This window comes from Balaenoptera acutorostrata, chromosome 18 (genome assembly GCF_949987535.1).
Source record: "Balaenoptera acutorostrata chromosome 18, mBalAcu1.1, whole genome shotgun sequence".
Classification (NCBI taxonomy): Eukaryota; Metazoa; Chordata; class Mammalia; order Artiodactyla; family Balaenopteridae; genus Balaenoptera; species Balaenoptera acutorostrata.
Genome location: NC_080081.1, coordinates 79,385,542 through 79,404,690, shown reverse-complemented (window position 1 = coordinate 79,404,690; position 19,149 = coordinate 79,385,542). Strand labels below are relative to the sequence as shown.

At 47.1% G+C, this 19,149-nt stretch overlaps 1 long non-coding RNA gene across 7 annotated transcripts in view; it reads left to right on the top strand.

The window, feature by feature from the left end:
* LOC103003887 (uncharacterized) overlaps nt 1–19,149 on the top strand; it is a 293,955-nt gene that overhangs the window by 17,116 nt on the left and 257,690 nt on the right. For all 7 annotated transcript variants that reach the window (XR_009005961.1, XR_009005960.1, XR_449486.2 and 4 more), the window contains exons 4-6: nt 7,901–7,994; nt 8,227–8,381; nt 12,538–12,647. This is a non-coding gene — a long non-coding RNA (uncharacterized LOC103003887). The remainder of the gene's footprint in view (nt 1–7,900; nt 7,995–8,226; nt 8,382–12,537; nt 12,648–19,149) is intronic.

Below are 19,149 nucleotides of genomic sequence, written 5' to 3'. Positions count from 1 at the left end.
AGGGGTCGGTAAATCCCTTCTGGTGCCCGAAATGTTCCTCTGTGGATCCTCAAGGCCTTTACGACGGCCTGATTTAGCAGCTTCCTTTGTTTTCCTCTCACTCACCACCCCCCTCCCCGCAGTAATCATCCCAGACTTCGTACGGACTGTCCCTGCTTTCCCAGGGGCATTTCTCTCCGCAGGCTCTCAGATGAGAGGAAGACGACTCACCGCCATGAATGAGCCTCAGACACCAGATTAAATGGCTCCAGCGCCTTCCGTGGAGCTCCGGCCCCGGGCCCGCAAGGGCTGGGCCGACCCTCGCCCCGTCTGCTCCTCTGGGCTCTGGGGTCAGGCTGAGCTGAGCAGCTGAAATGGTAGAGGGGCGGATCTCGCTCTCGCCCAGCGCAGAGTCGGGGTGAGGTCTGCAGGTTTGCGCTCGGACTTGGAAGCCATCGGAGCTGGTGAGCTGGACGGAAAGGCCTGGGCGCGGCCCTGCGCTCTGCATGCTGTCACCCACAGCCCTGACCCTGCAGCGGGCAGACAGCGATCACCTATGGCCACGCACGGCTGTGGTAGCTCGTTCTGGGAGATACTGCCCAGGACACACTGCTGTCCAGTGGAATTAATTTACACAGGTCACTAGTAGGACCAGCGTTTTCATTCTTCTTCCGTGTGTCATACGATTGCCATGACTCCAGCATCTGGGAAGGTCTTCGTGGCTAACAGGGCATCCCGTTGGACAGGAGGGCAGGGGGCGTTCTGAGAGGGGGTGAGAACAGATGGGGGTCTGCAGACGGAGCTTGAACTTGAGAGCTTCACAGTTGACATTGCTGAACACAGAACCCCACGGGGCATGTTCCTCTAAGGAGCGAAACAGACAAGCTTCCCCGGGCCACGCGACTTTCCCGTGTACTCGGCTGTCAGCGGTCTCCGTGCGGGGGTCACGGACACACTTGCTTCACCCCGCTGCTCCCTTGCCAAGGGCAGGGCTTCAGCCCGGCTTCCTTGAACCCGGGGTTGCGTGAAGGCGGCGAAGCTATAAACAGGGAGAAAGGACTTGGCCTCGTTCTTGTTCTGTTTTAGCAGCGCCGTCTCTCCCCTGTAATTTCCCTTCTCCATTTAGACAGCGCTGCAGCCGCAGAAAGCCACGCTCGCCAGGCCAGCGGACCCGGGCACTGGCCACCTGAAGCCTTCTGGTGTTTTGCAAAGATGTCACCTCATCCCACAAGTGTCGCCTTCTGTGAAGGGCCAGGCCGTCTGACACAGACGATGGGCCAAGCTGGGACTGGCGTGTGGGCTGCGTCGACTGGAGCTGGGAGGGCCCACCACCTGCTCGTTCTCAGACGTCACGGAACTGCAAGTGAGACGAGACAGCCAGGCTCTAAATTTACCCCGCGTGAGTGACCCCAGCAGCCCCAGGGCAATCTTTTCTCTCGTGAAGGAGGCCGCTGCCGGCCTTGGTGATCTGCCTTTAGATGTCAGATGAGGTGGAGGGTCGGCTTCCGGCCTTTCACAACGATGTCGTGTCGTGTCGTGTTGTGCTGTGCTGTGTTGTGTTGTGTCTCCTTGCCTGGCTGTCAGGGTCCAGCACCAGACTGTCCCTGGAAAGAGGGCAGCTCTTCTTCTAACACTTTCTTCCGGGGTTGACTTCCCACTTGTTAAGGAGGGGACGGCTGCGACCGTGCGGTTTCTTGGTCCAGTGGTCAGCAGTGGGGACGCCCGGGGACAGAGTTCTCTCTCTCCTTTCCCCAAGAGTCCAAGTTATTCTTCTCAGAACGAAGAAAGCACATGGACCCCAAAAGAGCACAAATGGTGAGTGCGGTTTGCTTGATTCCCTGGGGCCGGAGGTGCCCACAGACGCGTCCGACGAGAACGGCGAAAATCCATGCAGTCGCCCGAGGGGCGGGTTCTGTAGGGTGTCACGTGTACGGATCCTCCTGAAGGGGCAGCGCCAGGCATCCTGAAAATCATCCCGATGGCATCACCAGCGAGGTGGAGTCTGGCTCCCTGAGAGGTGGTGCTGGCTGTGCGCACCAGGGACGGTGACACGGTGACATCGGTCCCCAGCTTTGGCTGCAGTGCTCCCCCAGAGCCCTGCAGCTGCCTCGGGACTGGGTTAAATGCCCCGTGTTCAGGTGGTACCTTTTGGGCCAACACTGATCAAGGCCTCACCATCAATAAAATAGGGATGACAGCATTTGCCTCACACATTTATTGTGGAAATAAAGTCTGAAAACTAAGTGCTTCATAAATAGCAGCCGCTATTATGCTTATTCCACATTCTTCAGATCAGAATGCATTAACTAAATTTTTCATTTTTCAGTTAGTGTTTATATTTTTATGTCGACAAGACCTCACTGTTTGAGATGCACCTGTCTTATTTCCAACACTGAAAGGATAACAAACAATTGCAAGCATCAGGTTGAGGGTTGCCAGGTCAAATACAGGATACCCAGTTAAATTTGACTTTCGGATAAAGAACAGAACATTGTTTAGTATAAGTATGTCCCAAAAATTGCATGGGATATACTTATACTGAGGAATTATCCGTTGTTTTTCTGGAATTCAGTTTTACCTGGATTTTTATTTGCTAAATTTGGCAACTACAGCCAGGTTAGACAAAGCAGCGGTTAGTTGGGGAGTGATTGACATGTCTTAGGCAGGCACACCACTCAACACATGGAATGTTCCTGAATCCAGAGCTCGGATACAGCCCTGGAGAGGTGAGCACGAGAATGAACCTGCAAAGCCAGACCAGGGCACTTTCTAGCCTGCTGGGCTCCAGGGCTCTGTGCTGTTTCCTCCAAGTAACTTGATTTTATTTGTAACTAAACAGTCTGCAACCAGGCAGGAGCTGTGGAGTCCGTAAATGACCGGCTTCCATGAGGTCTGGATGACATACCCAAACCCCATGGGTTCGCCGAGGACAGCAGGTCAGGCGGCAGAGTCAGGGTTAACACTCAGGCTACTCTGATTCCAGAAGCCTTGCTCCAGATATCTGGGGAAAGACGTCTCAGAACCTGAGACTAAGTGACCGTGTGAGACGCAGAAAATGAGTCCGCCTCACGTGATGCTCTTTGAAAAATGGAGGACTTTGGTGACGGATCTGTGTGGATGTGTAATTGTCTGTGACTTTTTATGTCTCTTGTGTAACTCCAGGTAACACCTGGTGGCCAAGGAAATGCTTGTCGCGGTATCCAAAATGTCCAAGAAATGTTTACTACGAGTTTTTGTTGGAACATGTTTGTAGCAATGAGAGTTGCCCAATGAGCCGTTGTTCTTGTTGTGTTGGGGACAAAAATCAGTGCCGCTCACCTGAGATTTAACACATTAGTACAAATAATAAATTGTTAGGTCTCTGAAAGAAAAATAATCTGGTTTCTTACATGGGCTTACCCAGGTAGCCACTGCACCTGGCAATGCAAGGGTGGTTGAAAATTTTACGGCCAACGAACAATAGAGCATTTGAACATAGGAGTCAATGATGTGGGAAACAGAAGAAAACGGGACCTGTTGAAGGAGAATCCGGATGTCATCTTTAGGATCCTACAAATGATCCCCCAGACAGGTTGAGGGAAAAATCTAGAATAAGAAACTAAAATTGAGGGAAGGCTGACTTAGATCAAATAGTGATTTTAGCTCCAGGCTTTTAAATATGCTGTATCATATCTCAAATCTAATTGAAGTTTCCACTTGATAGTTTCTGGTGAAAAGAATAACCAACCAGTCGTGTTCCACAGTGCAGCACGCAAGCTCCTGTATCCAAAAGTCTGGTGTTTCACTCTCCTCTGTAGATCTGGACACCCTTGACTTAATGGAGTAGGTATTTTGTTTTTGAGACAGAAGGACTTCACATCTTCTACATGTCCTTTGGCTGCTGTTCTTGGTGCAGTGGTTTCCAACAGTCATGTCTGGGAAAAGTGATGAGGCTGGCAGTCCTGCCCATTCACTGAAGCCAACACTGGTTCCAATGGCTGCCCAAGTCAGGGTGGTTCTTCACGGTGTGACGGAGGAAAGGACAAAGCCCCCACGATGTGCCTTGGACCCCCAGTGATCGGTTTCACTGTTCGAACACTTAGCCAGGAATTCTTTCATTTACTTCTTCCACAGATATTCACTAAGCACCTACTAGGTGTCATGCCTGTGTCGGGCACTAGGACATGAGGAAGAAGACAGGCCGTTAACCAGCCTCCTAAGAGCTGGATGTTTGCCAGAGAAGACAGACGGTTATTGGTAAACAAACACAAAGAAGGTACCTCGAGTTTCAACAAAAGACAGTAAAGGGACACCATGGGGCTCTGCATTGTTAGAATCTGGTGGCCAGAGACAGCTTGCTGATGGAACTCCAGGATTTAAAACATCTCTGAAAGGCTTTGGATCCATCTCAGCGTTACGTATGCTCTCAGAATTCTTTCCTCCTAAGTGGCGTCTAACACTTTACTCAGTGAAAAGCAGGTAACTCTGGATGTTTGGTGAGTTGAAAGGTCACCCACTGTTGGCTGGCTTCAGGCCTACAGCAAACCACCCTCGCTGATAAAACGGGTGCTGGCGGCAGTTACCGTAGGAACGGCTCACAAAGCTTCTCGTCTTCGAGGCAGGTTCAGCATCCCGATGAGGAGGTAACATTGTCTTTAATTCACAGGAAGGAGAGGGGGAGTTTTACGTGGCTTCTGTGGTACAGCTGCCCAAGCGGCCCCTTTCCCACTGCCCTCAATTTCCCTTTGTCTCTGATTCTGAGAAAAAGCCCCCAGCTCCCCTACCTTTATTCCTCTGAAGAATTTTCCACCATTTTTATTTTATCACAGCTGTTCCACGTTCAGAACCCTAACATTTTGGAAAACAAACTGTATTCAATGGCTGGAAAAGTCTGGGTCTTCCCAGATGAAAGGAATGGAGAACCTTCATTGTTCAAGTCAATAACTCCTTAGCTTGGTCTCGGGAAAGGATGTGCATTTCTCTCCAAACTCTGGAAAGCCCTTGAGGAACTTCTGAAAAGCAACAGGTGTGCATGAATCCCTTCAATTCTGGAGGACGGGCACGCCGGGTGAGGGATGCTTTCTGCAGTGCGTTAAAGGGGTTGAACATTTTCTTCTAACCCTACGGGCCAAATCAAGGAACTTTTCCCATTTCTCAGGCTTTTGTCACCTCCTCTCATCAGAAAAAAAAGCTTCGTTTTCTTGGAATTTTGGTGATGGTCCACACTCCTAATCAGTTATGACCGTTTTCAGCTGCTGCTGCTTCTGCAAGGCAGGAAAGTGGAAACTCTCACAAGCACCCCCCCCCGCCCTCTGCAACATACATATGTGCACATTCACACATGCACACACTCAACACACATGTGCGCACACACGTGCACACATGCACACACTCAACACGTGCACACACACGTGCACACATTCAACACGTGCACAATGCACACACGCAACACATACACACTCACACATGCACACACAACACATGCACACACACATGCACACACTCAACACATATGCGCACATTCACACATACACACACTTAACACACATATGCACACACATATGCATGCAGACACACACACTGAGCCTGATGTAATGAAAATCCCAAGGCTTCTCCCAAGCAAGGAGGGATCTCAGGTCATGGGCTTACTTTAAAACGTGAACGACTGTAATTTGTAGTATCTTGTACACAGCGAACAAACATTTTTTATTTTTAAATCTTCAAATATCTTCCTTCCAACAAACTCAAAACAATGTCATTTTTCTCTCTTCACTGTGGGGTCAGCAGAACCAACATCACAACGATTTCACAGTTGGGGAAACTTGCCCAGAAGCTGGTGGCTTCCCCCGGTGCTGTGCTGGTGGCAGTGTCAGGGTCTGGGTTTCTAACCCAGTGGTCGGTTCCAGCAGGATCTGCGGCTTCCCTCAGTGTTCAGTTATACTTTATCTGGGGAGAAGTTCAAGTTCCCCGATTCCACATGATTTTAGAAATCTAGACCAAAGAGCTCACCAGGCCATTTATTGTTTTGACCTCTTGAATTCCAAGCCTCTTGTTTTTTATTCTGTCACAGAATCCAGGTGTTTCAGGGCTGGAGTTCAACCTAGGATTCAGATACTGTAACTCTCTGAGTCCCATCACTGAGATCTTCCAAAAACTATGATAGGAAATCTTTGTTGTGGGGAGGACTTAGAGTGACCTGCAGATTTCTGTGCTGGACAACTTTTGTGCTTTTCCATGCTGTGAAGTCTTGCTTCAGCATACAAGCCATCCTGTGGAACTACTGTGTCATGCTCATGATGAGCTGGTTTTCTCTTTTTTCCCCCTAAATTAGTGATTCATAATTTATTTTGGTCTTGCGAATACACATTCTCAGATTGTGGTGACATCCGCAAACCATTTGATTGAATTCAGTACAAATAAAGGAAAAGAAACCCCAAAGAACGAAAAGCACAGCTGACTTCCATCAAGCACTGATTTGTATGGACACGATCACAGAGAGCTACTTTGTGTTTCCCCCTTTCTGACAATCATTTCAATATCATAAAGACCAATGATTTAATTATTCAAGTGGACCCTTGTGTCCCATCACTTTGCTGCACAAAATGCATTTGTCGGGCTTCCCTGGTGGCGCAGTGGTTGAGAATCTGCCTGCCAATGCAGGGGACACGGGTTCGAGCCCTGGTCTGGGAAGATCCCACATGCCGCGGAGCAACTAAGCCCGTGAGCCACAACTACTGAGCCTGCGCGTCTGGAGCCTGAGCTCCGCAACAAGAGAGGCCACGATAGTGAGAGGCCCACGCACGGCGATGAAGAGTGGCCCCCGCTCGCCGCAACTAGAGAAAGCCCTCGCACAGAAACGAAGACCCAACACAGCCAATAAATAAATTAATTAATTAATTTTAAAAAAATGCGTTTGTCATGAAAGGGCACTTAATTTTTAGCATGATTAAAATACTAAACACTTGAATTAAACATTTTCAGGAGGGTTTGTCTCCTACAAAAAACATTCTGTTGCCTTGACACTGGAGCGCGTGTTTCATTAACGATCATAAATAGTTTACAATTTAAGAAGAAAAGGTAGTAACTTACTCTGGCTTTGAAAGGGTTTTGCGCCGCAGCTTGTTATTGGCTGTGGGTGGCTGAGGTCAAAGGTCAGAACTTGGCAGACGCTGGTGGTGAAGCTTTTGGCCTCTGCCTCCTGGTTTGTGGATGTGACAAGGCAGGAAGGAAGAAGGGGACAGGTGGTGACCTGCAAGTGACCAGACCTCTCTGCCCAAGGATGGCTGTCCCTCACCTTTCACCGACGCTTCCAGGAGTGTGCGTTTTGATTTTAGGGCAAGGGTTTTATTTACTCACGAGGCACAGACGGAGGACACCAAACTCTGGACCCCTATCTTGAAGCTGTGATGCTGGGCAGCCCTGAGGGCACGCTTCACCTTTTCCAGAGAGAAAGTTGTCTTTTGTGACACATTGCTGTGCAATTTGTGAAAGAAAAAAATAAGAAAGGCTGGTAACTTCTCGGTGCCGTCAGGCGGCGGCTGGAAGGTTCCCCGGCAGAGGGTGAGGCTTTGAAGACGATCTCCCGAGAGACATTGGGCCGCTCCAGGGAAGCTGCCCCTCCAGTCCGTGCCGGTCTCTCTGCTTGCGTTTCTCTTTCATCCTCGGGGTATCTTCTCCCTGCAGTGTGGACGGAGGCCGCTGCCCACAATGAGCCCCTTGTCTCCCCCGAGGGCTCGCTCCCAGCTCCAGGTGACGGGAGGGGCTTTGCCCTCAGTTCAAGGGCAGCAAACTCAACACTTGCCGAGAGAAACCGCTGAACTCGAAATCAGTTATCTGACACTCCTCTTTAGTGATAAAAGGACGGAGAGGAACCGCCTCTCCCCTCCCTAAATAACCGTGGAAAACTGCAGAGAAGGCGCTGACTTCTCTTTCTCTCTCCCAGGTTTACAGCTCAAGGCTCAGACCATGGTAAAGATCCACCAGGTGAAATTTCGTTTTCCTGGACTGAATGGTGAACTTCCTGAAAGTCTAAACAAGTATGACTACTTTTCAGAATGTTCTGAAGTTTTAAGAAAGTTCAGGTTGATAATTTACAAAGAGGGACAACTCAGACAGCACAATATTTCTGTGATCACACACCCACAGCTCCATGAGCCCTCACCCCACCCCGATATTAGCTCTGGGGGCATTGGCTTCCTTCCCACATCTGGGTCAGTGTCTCCCCCCTGACTCTCAGCCTCCTTCTTCCACTTTCCTTTTGTGCTCCAGGGGCCTCTCGAGCTGTCACGTGTGGTCGCGCCTGAACCCGTGCCCATGGTGCTAAGTCATAAGGACACAGCTGGCAGATCCAAGGACCCCGTGACATCCGTACTTGCAGCTGACAATTTTCAAGAACTTGAGTTTTAAGGCTAATAACAAATAGGGTAAGAATCTTTAAAATAATACAATAGTGTCAATAATTTGTGTATTTCCTGCTAACTGTGTCTGATTATTTTGGGGTCCGTGTTGAACCGGGGTTGAGCCTAGGAGCAAGTCCAGAAGGTCACCCCAAAGAAGGGACCTCCAGGCTGAGATGTGAAGGGATGCTGAGGGTTCACTGGGCGAGGCTCAGGAAGAACAGGGCAGGGCCTGCGGGTGGAGGGAGCACCGCCCATCCCAGGACCCAGAGGACACACGGGAGGGATGCGGGGAGGCTGGGGGTAGTCGCCTCAAGGAGGAGCCTGGTCCCTCAGGGCCCTGGAGGCCACAGGAAGGAGTCTGAACTTTGTCCTCAGAGCAGAAAGGAATCTGTGCCCGGTCTCAGCTCCCAGCTTGAAGCCCCCGGTTACTAGATAAAGGAGTACCGGACAAGTGTTCTTCCTGGGTGAACACAAGGAAGGGGAGTTGTATCCCTTTGAAGTTTACCTAACGGGGTGAGGGCCGGCGGATAGTTGGGTGTCCTGAGGTCTCAGACACACCACACACTCAGCGTTCAAATCATTGCTTCAGTTGGGCATGTAAGTAAACGGACTGATGCACAGGCTTGTCTGGGGCCGAGGCCCCTCTGCTTCTGGTTCCCAGTCTCGGCCGCAAGCAGCTCAGGATCTGGGCTGGAGTGTCCCAAGAGGTCCTTCCCGCTCTGGATTGAGATGTTTGAGTGATAAATGGTAAAGGCTTCATGCAGGAATGCCGGGAAAGTTTGGGTAGATGTTGATTTTTTTCAAGAAATCTTAGAACCTGAGTAGAAGGGATTTTGTCGAGGGCTGCTGGGTTTTAAAAGCAAGGAGATGAAGAATGTCCTGGGTGTGGACACAAATTAAAGATACATAAACCACGTAAACCACGTAAGGGGCTTTAACATACGCAAAGAACGCATTTTAAAAACACTTTTTGGAACAACAGTTTTGGAGCCATAGAACTTTCACGCAGTTCTGCACCCAAAAGACGTGTCTTTTTTTTTTTTTTTTAAACCAGCATTATGTGACAATCTTTATTTCGACAAATAAGTGCACTATAAAAAAATTTGACCTGAAACGTAAAAAAAGCAGCTAAAAATAAATATGTTTACACATTATTGTAGAAATAATACAAAAGAGTGTTAAAATTCTCAGTGAGGAAAAACCAAAACATGTCCAATTGTGTAAAGGCTCTTCCCTTGCCAGAAACGGGAATAAAGCTGAGGACCCAGTTTGGTTTCACTGCTAAAAAATGTACAAAATAACTTAGAAAAGCCAGTCGAGGTCAAACATGGTTTGACCCAATGTTGAGTCTCCATTGTCGGAAACAAAAGATTTGTTTTTTTCGGCTTCAGAGAAATCGGATCAGAATCCGAGCCACACAGCCGGGGGGTCCAGGACCTGCAGGTGTCAAGCTGAGCGGTTCTTATGGGAAGGGGAGGCGGGGGCAGAGACGGATTGGGGACCACAGAGGGGAGGGGCCACGAAGACCCACGCCTCCCAAACAGGAAGAAAAGCCACGGGCAAAGGACAGGGCAACGATAAAATAGTAACCTTCTCCTACGGGTAGTTTCCAGATCCAGGTCCTCCTGTGAAGAGTCAGACGGAGGGTTGAATGTGCTGAAACATGTTTGGACTGCAGATCGGTACCAGGAATCGTCTGGAATTGTCAGCCTCGATTATCTGGGTCGTCTCCTCAATTTTCTACCCCCTTTTTCAGGACAGGTCTATCGGAAGAGCTCAGTCAGGGTTCATACGGCCTCACCATCATCAGGAACAATATTGAAATGCCTCTATTAAGCCAATAAGAAACGGTCTGACACCATCCTTCTCTGCTGAGGTTTGGAAACCAAACGTGATAGGTTAAGTGGTAGAAGATACACACATGGTTGTAGAATAAACACCAGATTATTACAAGCACGTGGGTTAAATATTTAAAGTATGCCCAGGCCAAGGGGAAGGTTAGAATACCTCTAGAGTGGGTTCAATTGCAGGATCTTTGTGTTTAGCCAGGGTGGGGTTAAAATAATTGTCATCTTCTGAACAGCCTGGCAGGAAGCCAGAGGAAACATGCTTTCAGGAGCTTGTGTGGTAGAATGAGGGCCGGTGCCCTGAGGGGAACTTGGGTTTCTCGGATGTGAGCTTCTCCTCTTGCGAGGGAACTTTGCCAGGTCCACTTGAGAGAAACACGGAGGCTATGCAGGTGGGTGGGTGTCTCTCCGGTGGTTCCTATGTTTGGGGTCACAGCTCTCTTAGAGAAACTAATAGAAACAGTGACTGTTTCTTCAGAAGACACATGTGCAGAACACGGACACGCACGTTTGCGCTTATAATTCAGGGACTCGGCAGTGCGTGGTGAGGTCTGCGAAGGCAGGTGCTCTGCCTGCATCCAGCATCGTATCTGGCATGTAGGAGATGCTCAACTATGTCCACTAAACAGATAAAGGAGTGAATTCAGCAAACAAATGTCAAATGTCTACTGAAGGCCTCCATGTGTCAGGAGCAGGTCAGGTGAGATGGTCCACAGCTGAGACCGTGATACACGAGGTGGTGACGAGTACCAAGGAGGAATCAAGCAGGAGAGGGGCCTGGGCAGCCCAGGGTCGTGGGCGGGACGGCCATTGTAAGTGGTGGCCGGAGAGAAGCGCACTGCGAAGGTGACCCTCGAGGACGGGCCTGGGGGAAGTGAGGACACGGCCCTCGGCGCCTCGTGAGCGGCTGGATGGAGGCGGGGGACAGGAGCTGGGGTTTGCTGGGCGACCGCGTGATGGGCTCTGCCACGGCCACCAAAGACACCAGTCGGCGCCCCAGGGAGCCTCCACCCAGAGCTCCAGACGGGGGTGCCTGGGAGTGGGGATGCGTGGACGCATCGCCGAACCTCTAGGCATAGTGAGTCCTGCAAACAAGCTCAGCTTTGGAAATAAATAGCAGTGGACGTGGCCTGTTGCCTTGGAGGTGTTTTTGATTCCTTGGGACAGCCTCAGACGGACAAGCGAAGAGGATGCAGCATGAGATTCAGGAATCGTGTGCTCTGTTGACTCACCCAGATCTGTCCCGCGTCAGCTGCCCTGCCTGTTTTGCTCTTTGATTTTCTCTCAGCTGCAGTAGAAAATGGACAACATTTGGGAAGTCTGTGTAATATTAGCGATTGTAAAGAGAGACGCGTGGATCAGAATGAACCCTGGGTAATCAACTTGGGAAATTTTTAGCAGTAAAGGTAGGATTAGTTTCACCTAACTCTAATATGCTTGCATTTCCTTTTTACTTATGGAACAGAAGCATTTGAAAAGCTTGGATGGGCACTTTGGAACGCCAGTAGAACTAGAAGAAAGGACTTCAATATCAGGATGCTTTGTCGTATTACTGGCAAATCTTGGGCGTGTCAGAAATAATGTATAAAGGTGTTTTCCTAAGAGCTTTACACCTATGACCCGCAGCTTTCAACATCATTGGCTGAGACATGACACCAAAGATTGAATCCAAACAAATTGCATTTGACATGAGTTTTACGGAGAAGGCATAAAGACAAATGCTCAAGCACTATGTACTTTAATACTTAAACATTGTATTGTCTAAAAAAAATGAACGTTTGGCTGTCTTTGCTAAGTGTAGCTCTCTAGTGAAGCGTTGATTTAAGAAAGAGTTATCAAGCGCCTACAATGTAGAAGTTTCTGTTTAGATACTGATGCATGAGGAAGTTGATTAGATGACTTTTAAAAAGTTTCTTTGAGAGTCCTTTCCCCCATGTATAACTCTATCTCATTTTTAAAAGCAAAGCTGCAATCGTGATACTCTCATTCACTGACTCAGGGGTTTCCAAGCTTTCTTGGTTCACGGCACGCTTAGAGTTTCACTCATTTTTTCACGGCACACTCCTGGGCCCAAAGAAATGACTAAAGGTTTTGTTTGCTAAGTAGTTAGGTCCAAATAACCTAAGTATTTATGTCCTAAAAGTAGCCATTTGCCAAAATACTGCACATAAATCGAAAGAAAGAAAAATATTTTTATTTCATTCTTAAACAGCCTCAGTTAGCTGCTAATGGCACTGCGCAGCCTCTCAGACTTGGAATCACACTGGCCTCTGCCACTCTTATTTCCTATCTGTGTGGATTTTCATATTGTGCTTGCTTTTTTATCACCACAGTTGAAACCCAGCTTCGCAAAGATACAACACGTTGAAAGAAATGTGGTGTGATTTCACGCTGAAACTGTGAACTCCCCCTCGGACTTGCGGTTTGTGCAGCATCCAAACAGGTTTGTACTATTCTGTGTTTCTTCCTCAAAAAATTAAATCTCCCACAATGTCCCTGATGATACTGGCATCTTGGGGAACAACGTTTGGGAACCATGTGCATACATTTATTCTACTTACGTTAACTGAACATTTCTTTAATGTATGATTCAATGTAACAACTTCTGAAGCAATAATAATACCGAAGGATACGTTCCACTGAGGACAGCATCTCCGGAGCATTGTTGGGAAAGCCAGGTGCCTCCTGGCAGGGCTGTTCCACAGAACTTTCTGTGAGGATGTGTCGTTCTCTACGTGTGCCCTCCAGGACCACGGGCCTGGTCATTAGAGCCACCCAGAACTTGAAATGTGCACATTGTGATTGAAGAACAGAGTTTTTGTTTTATTGACTTTAATTAAATACTTAATTAATTGATTTTTATTTCCTTTTTTAAATCTCTTTATGTTATTGGTTTTGTTTGTTTATTTTTATTAGAGTGTAGTTGATTTACAGTGTTGTGTTAGTTTCCACTGTACAGCAAAGTGTATCAATTATACATATACATATAGCCACTCTTTTTTTAGGTTCCTTTCCCATATAGGCCATAACAGAGTATTGAGTAGAGTTCCCTGTGCTATACAGTAGGCCCTTATTAGTTATCTATTTTATATATAGTAGTATGTATCCCAATCTTCCAATTTATCCCTCTACCCCTCCCCTCTTTGGTAGCCATAAGTTTGTTTTCTACATCTGTGACTCTCAGCCATAAAAAAGAATGAAATAATGCCATTTGCAGCAACATGGATGGACCTAGAGATTATCATATTAAGTGAAGTAAGTCAGACAGAGAAAGACAGATATCATATATCGCTTATATGTGGAATCTAAAAAATGATAGAAATGAACTTATTTACAAAACAGAAATAGTCACAGATGTAGAAGACTTTAATTTAAATTTAAATAATCACACATAGCTGGTGGCTAAGATATTGGACACTGCAATGAAACTTTCTCAGGCTTTAGTTTCTTGGTATGATATAAGGTGAAATATGTCCTACCTTAAAGATATTTTATTTATATTAAATTCATAAAGTTATTGCTGAATGAACCAAGGTTGCATTTATTTATTATATGCATTCAGAATGCATGTGTGAAAGCTGGCATTGGGCTCACTGAGAATCACTGAAAAAGGCAATCATTTTAATTCTTGTAGGATTTAGGAAGATGTAACCAGAGTCATCTACCACGTACAAAGGGGGATCGCACCCCTTGCTTCTTCTTGGCTGTTTCCATAACCTGGCTTTAAACCTGAAAACCTTACTGGGTTTACCCTAGAGTTTAGATAGACATACCTTGGCATGTTCACAGAATTACTGATAATTGCTTTTTTTAAAAAACTTTTTTTAAAAATAAATTTATTTTTGGCTGCGCTGGGTCTTTGTTGCTGCACGTGGGCTTTCTCTAGTTGCTGTGAGCAGGGGCTACTCTTTGTTGTGGTGCATGAGTTTCTCATTGCGGTGGCTTCTCTTGTTGCGGAGCACGGGCTCTAGGCGAGCGGGCTTCAGTAGTTGTGGCCAGTGGGCTCAGTAGTTGTGGCTCGCAGGCTCTAGAGTGCAGGTTCAGTGGTTGTGGCACACGGGCTTAGTTACTCCATGGCATGTGGGATCTTCCCAGACCAGGGCTCGAACCCGTGTCCCCTGCATTGGCAGGCGGATTCTTAACCACTGCGCCACCAGGGAAGTCCTGATAATTGCTTTTATTTAGGAATGTTCACGTTTAAATGTTTAATTCTTAATTTTTGTTCTGCCTTGTACTTGTAGAATTACGTTTGGAATATGTCACTTTTTTCTCCTTTGTGGGCTCTTTGGACTCTTTAATCTTATATTTTGACTTGTGTGTGGTTTGCTTCTTTTCTTTTGACCTTCTCTCTCCCTTGTGCCTTCCTACCCGGCCCCTGCCTGCCAGGTCCCCACCCCTGAACAGTCATAGTTGTCTACTGCTAAGTAAAACAAAACAAAACAAAACACAAAACTTAATTGCTTAAAGCAATACTGTTTCACGATTTCTCATGATTCTGGGGTTCTTGGGGCTCTGCCGGTCCCTCTGTTCTGCACCACCCGCCATCCTGCTGAGGGCTCAGTCGGCCTCTCATCCTCTGAGGCTTCTCTCCAACACTGGGAGCCAGTGTTTCAAAATCCAGCCGAGTTTCTTACCTGGTGGCTAAATTCTAACGTTGCAAAGCAGAAGTTTCCAGATCTTCCTAAAGCACAGGCCCAGAACAGGTGCAGTGTCACCTCCACCCTTCCCTTTGGTGGTGAGAAGTCAAAAGGCCAGCCCAGAGTCAGGGGGCTGGGCAGTGGATCCCACCTCTTGCTGGGAAGCTACAGAGATTGTAACCAGCTTCGGTCCGTCACAACAGCTAAGCCACTTTTCTTTTCTTTTCTGTTCATTAATATTTGGAGGTTTGGTCGGATCCATTTGTTGGACAGAGGGAGGGACTGAATGTTAATTTAGAGGTGAAGGCATATTTATAAGCCTACAAACCTACCAAGAAAGAAAAGGAAAAGGGAGAAAATTCTCAGATAAGGATGACTATTACATTAAATAATCTGAACTTAAAATTTCTGGTTGTATGTAATTTACATCCCAGCTTGTTCCCTTCTTTCCAAAGTCACTTTGTGTATCCACGGCTCATTTCCTACTATCAGACAGACTCGTAACATATAAACGAGGAGCACTTCTCTACTTCAAGTACCAGAAAACCGAATTAGAGTGACTTAAATGAATAGGGGCTTTTCTCATGAAACAAGCAGCCCAGAGGTCAGTGGCTGCTGGCATTGGGTCAGCAGCTTAGTGACAGCAGGGCCAATGATGAGTTAATTTCTCTGGCCTTTCTGCTCCTGGTTGCCAGATGGCTGCCGCACATTTCGGCCCCCGTGTCCACATCCCGGCGGAAGGAAGGGATGGAGTTAGGGAGAGGGCTAGGACCCACCCGGAAAGCACAAGCTCCCTCGGGACGCCGGGGAGACCAGGCTTCTGTCTCACCCAGCAGACCGTCATCGCAGGGCCCCTCCCAGCTGGAACGAGGTTTCGGAGGAGGAAGGGTTATGAATGGAGGTGGGGCGTACAGGCCACCGCCCGGAGACGGCCCCAGCGACGCCACCTCCCGGTGCCCGGGGCGACGTGGCCCCTTTCTGCCCAGTGTGCAGTGGACCTGGTGAGCGGCTACTAGCGCATGGGCCATGGACACAGGAACTCAGGCCATCTCTGATTAGGTTCAGGGCAGCCTGAGCCCCCGCCTCAGGGGCTCCCCTTTAGAATGGCGTGAGGTGGACCAGTGGTTGCCACTTTGAAGGCAAGCCTGTGAAGAGGCTCCCTCTTGGACGTGGGTCCGCTGGGGTCTGCCAGCCACCGCGCCAGGGGCCTGGGGTGCCCCCTCCAGCCCCACTTGAGCCTTTTGGTGACTGCCGTGCTGGCCACCAGCTTGGCTGCAGCCTCAGGAGGGAACGTGGGCCAGACACACCCCCGGAGCCCCGTCTGACTCCCCACGTGCAGAACCGGTCACATGGTAAAAGTTTGCTGTCTTAAGTGGCCGAGTTTTAGGCTAACATGTCACACACACAGCAATAGATAGTTAAGACATTTGTTCAATCAATCAGCCATGTCAGTTACACCTGTACGTGATAATATTAAAAAAAATAAAACCCAAAAATCTTCTGGATGAGAAGCTTATCAAAAGTTTCCTGAAAGCTTAGGTAAATTAAGTGCACTGATTCTCCTTGCTCTCAAAGTTACTTATCTCTTCAAAGAATACTAGCCTAATAAAGCATCGGATAAATTTTATGGAAATTATGTTGTTCTAGGAATGCTTGTTTAAATGTCTCATGGGTATGTTCTGACCCAGCTGTCCACGCCCAGATCCTGGTTTCTTTATTTGCAAGACTCTGAGTCTTCAGGCGGCTTTCTTGTGGACCACTGGCCGTCAGTTCTAACCGGTATTTTTGATGTTTGTACGTATTTGATAAGTAACTGGGTCCTAAAAGATGCGGACAGTCCCACAGGGTTGCAGGCAATCATTCCATCACGTTAGTTTCCAATTGTCCATCTGTCTGCCCTCACATTATTGTCCGTGGCGCTTGCCGTGTACATGAGCTTTTGGGGGCTGATGATGAAAAGAGAATTTGAACGTGAAACAGCAAATATCTGCTAGATAACAGTGGCTGGGTGCATGGAGACCGTCTCTGGTGCCGTGACCATCCTCCCTCCTGCCAAACATTTTTGTCCCGTGGAGCACCACGCAGGGCTCGCTTTGTGTCCTGGAAACATTCCCTACTAAGCAGATTTGGTCTCATCGTTCTTATTTCTCATGGGGCAAATGTTTTTCTCCTACTAACGTGTGTTTCTGTGTGTACATGCATAAAATGAGGGGTTGGCCAGAAATGGAGATGGGCTTGTGCACGTGGGCTACCTCTGTTAGTGCTAATGTGTCTTCCTCCGTCTGGCCTCACCCTGGGTTACTGAGACTCTACACGGAGACAACATCTCAGATTTATTATGATGTGAGGGAGGTAAGAGTCCCTCAATACATGCTCCTAGAAGATGATGACTTTCCAGTCTCTGTTCTGTGGCGATCAACATAGAAGCAGCCGAGGTAATTTGACCACGTTTATAATTAACTACTCAGAAAAAGGAAAGAGTTAGAATATATACATTATGATAGAATTTCATGCAGCCAGGTAGATGCCGATGTAACGTTTCCCTTTTCTCAACGTAAAATGGCCCCAAAGAGTAATTTCACTAGGTCATAAAACCCTGCTTTCTTTTTAAGCAAATGTGGTTTCTTTTCCAATAGATAAGAAAGGACATTCAGCGGCTTCAGGTTATGTGAGGTGAGGAAATCAGGGGTGGCTAAGAGGATAGACGGTGCCCAGTGAACACAGCCGGAGAGCCCGGGTTCTGCTGGCAGCACCTTTATCTAGCGGGTGAGAGCAGGAAACAGGGCGGACTGAAGTCACTTTTCCAGGACTGAACAAGTACATTCTCGTTACTGGCCTCAGATCATTGGAGGTTCTGTTTAGTTTCTGCCTCTTCCCACTTGATACTTATTTCTAGTTCCCAAGGAAGATCTTCCCCTGCCTCCAAGGTGGTGGTCAGTACACAAAGAATTCCCTGTCTGGCAGATGTGACTATTTTTCACATGATCATTATCATAGTAACTGTTATTTACCACGTTAAAGATACTCCTGTTCAGATGCTTTGAATATTATGAACGCTCATCATTTTTAAACCCGTGACTTATCCCAAATGAAATGTTAGGTCAACTGGAGTCTTTAGTGACTATTGGAGAAATAAAACAGAGCAAAAAGAAAAAAATACTCCACAAACCCATAACCACAGAAGAAAACTCCAGTGTCCTGTGCTGGGGTTTCAATGTAGTGTAAAGTAAATTCACACATTGTTGCTAAAATCCAGTTTCACCTCCAGGACTGGTGAACGCCCTACCTGTCTATGAGGTTGGAGGAGAAGGAGTTTGGCTCCTAGTGATATTTAGTTACTCTAATGCTCAATCCTTGGGTCATTATTTAAATATTTTGTAAATATACACACATCATCATCATCATTTCTCTGGTACTTGTTTATTTGTGGCATGAGAATAATAATTTGAAACTTTATACAGTATCATCTAATAATTAATCCAGGATCTGAAAACATTTCTAGCTAGTGTTTTCCATGAAATCTTTTTTAAAAAAGAGAAATTCGGTTGCTTTAAAAAAAATCTGCAGCCCCTGCAGCTGCATCAATTGCTTTTTGCGACATGAATGTTCAATTCATTTAGATCTCCTAGAAAAAGAGACCTTACATGAGCAATGCTAATATCTCATCAATGTTGTAAAAACCTGCTAAAATTCATATTGTTTCAAGGAGGGTATTGTATTCATTTGATGTCATGTGCAGGTGGGAAAGCTAATTTTATAGGGCTTTTTTTTTTTTTTTTTTTTAACTTTCCTCTCAGACCTCCCTTGGAATTTGGAAATATTCTCTTCTATGAGCTCCAAATTTTCTTTATTACAATAGTATATTTTCTCATGTAATTTGGTTTATTGGGTGGCACTAACTTTACCACTTTGAATGGAAGAATAAGACCCATCATCCTGTCACGTGACTTGTCATTCTATGTCACCTGCTTCTAAGCATCCTTTGTCCCTAGGATGCTAGGGTTCTGGGGGCCACACGCTCTGGGGGCTGAGCTCCCTGAAATAGAAGACGTGTTTGTCATTTTTGTCACTAACATGACTTAGTATCATGACATCAGTCAAGGTGTGGCCTTGCCAGATGGTAAACATGTAAAAAGAATACAGCTTCCTTCTGGCAGTAAAAGAGATGAGTTGAAGGAAGTTAGCTGTGACAAGATGGGGTTGGAGAATGAAATCAAAGGGCTTGTTTATAAGGGTCTAGAGATAATCTGCTATCTTCATTATGAAGAGGGCTCAGCCTGTGGGACTTAAGTCCTGGTAAAGTCATTT